The sequence below is a fragment of the Ovis aries genome, chromosome 3 (genome assembly GCF_016772045.2).
Source record: "Ovis aries strain OAR_USU_Benz2616 breed Rambouillet chromosome 3, ARS-UI_Ramb_v3.0, whole genome shotgun sequence".
Lineage (NCBI taxonomy): Eukaryota > Metazoa > Chordata > Mammalia > Artiodactyla > Bovidae > Ovis > Ovis aries.
Window position 1 is genome coordinate 128,544,354 of NC_056056.1, and position 1,907 is coordinate 128,546,260.

Below are 1,907 nucleotides of genomic sequence, written 5' to 3' on the forward strand. Positions count from 1 at the left end.
ACTGTTCTTCTTGTTAAAGCAATTGGGAAAAAGGATTAAAGAGTTGCTTCTGAGTAGTAGTAACAATGATCATACAAATTAACATCATTGAAGGTGAACCAGACACTGTAAGTATTTTATTTTATTTTTTTGCATTTGCAAAGTCAATTCAGTCATGTCTGACTATCTGTGACCCTATGGACTGAAGCCTGCCAAGCTCCTCTGTCCGTAGGATTTTACAGGCAAGAATGCTAGAGTGGGTTGCCATGCCCTTCTCCAGGGGATCTTCTCCATCCAGGGATCGAACCTGCATCTCTTATATCTCTTGCATTGGCAGACAGGTTCTTTACCATTAGCACCACCTGGGAAGCCCATTTTATTTTTACTTTTCATTTATTTATGTATCTATTTATTTTTGGCCATGCCACTCCACTTGTGGGATTTTAATTCCCCAACCAGGGAATGAACCTGGGCCCTCAGCAGTAAGACCATATTGTCCTAACCAGTGTACCACCAGAGAATTCCCGTGTACTAAGTATTTTAGAGGCATCCCATTTAATTCTCCCAGAAACACCACCAGGTAAGTATAATTGTCTGCATTTAACAAGTGAGGTTTCAATCCTAAAGAAAATAAGTAATTTACTCGAGGTCTTACAACCAGATTTAAACCCTCAAGTCTACACTATAAAACTTGGAGGTGAATTCCTGATACTACCTTTTCTAAAGGGATCATGAGAAATAAAATCTTATAAAGGTATAAAACATTTTGGAAATTAGTAGAGATGGTAGAAAGGAAAAAAAAAAAAAAAACCAAGGCAGCTTAGAAGCGTTCTCATGGCTGACATATCCTGGAAAATACAGCTATATTTCTTAAAAGGCTCACTGAAAAATGAATCAAAGGACATATTAGAACATTAATCTGCCAAATAAAATAAGTTCACTGGAATGAAAACTATCCCTAGGGGCAGATAAGAGAAAGCAGAAAAAAAAAAATACCTTCTATTTTAGACTATTTAGTATCTTGCTTCTCCTTTGACTTAAATTGGCAGAAGGAACTAGGAAGTGGGTCGGCCCCACAGTCCTTCTCCGACAATTAGTGGAGTCCAGTGAGCTTTGAGGGCGTCAGTGAAAGAGCTGGAGAGCAGCAAGAAGGGTTGCTTTTGTGTCTGTCTCTTTCTCGCCAGCTTCCCTGGTGGCTCAGTGGTAAAGAATCCTCTTGCAATGCAGGAGATGCAAGAGACAGAGGTTCCATCCCTGGGTGGGGAAGATCCCCTGGAGGAGGGCATGGCAACCCACTCCAGTAATCTGGCCTGGAAAATCCCATGGACAAAGAAGCCTGGTGGGCTACAGTCAATAGAGTTGCAAAGAGTCAGACATGACTGAGGGTGTAACATGCTTCTCCTTCTCCTTCTTCCTTTTAGCAGACCCTATGATTTTACTTACTTTTTTTCTTTTTAAAGCTGCCATCATCTACTCTGTCTCCTGGGGCAATCCCCCACTGTTCAGGCTTATTGGATGTTTATCTGCATCTTCTCAGCACCAACAGTCTTCTTCAGTTTTACGGTTTAACAACAGTGTGAGGAAAGAGACAGATGATAAGAATCAACTTTGGAAAATTAAAAGCCTTAAGGAATCATACAAAGTTCTTAAAAGTTATGGCCCTGGCCTAACTAGAGTAGTTATAACTTTCTGAATATGGAAGACACGGACCTCCCTTTCCTGCCAAACCCATAGGGCAGCCAGGTTTCAAAGTGTGAACCCAGGCTAGCCATCTCAACATCACCCCAGGAAACTGATAGAAATGCAAACTTTTGGCTCTAGACCTACTAATAGAGAAACTCGAAGGGTGGGGTTCAACAGTTTAGCACTAATGTTCCAGGACAACTGCTTTAAAAAGTAATGGCAACATTTCTACAATTTAAATTCAG

General features: G+C 40.8%; 1 long non-coding RNA gene across 1 annotated transcript in view; it reads left to right on the top strand.

Moving 5' to 3' along the window:
- Positions 1-1,907, top strand: part of LOC121819091 (uncharacterized) — a 35,574-nt gene that overhangs the window by 5,015 nt on the left and 28,652 nt on the right. The window lies entirely within an intron of this gene.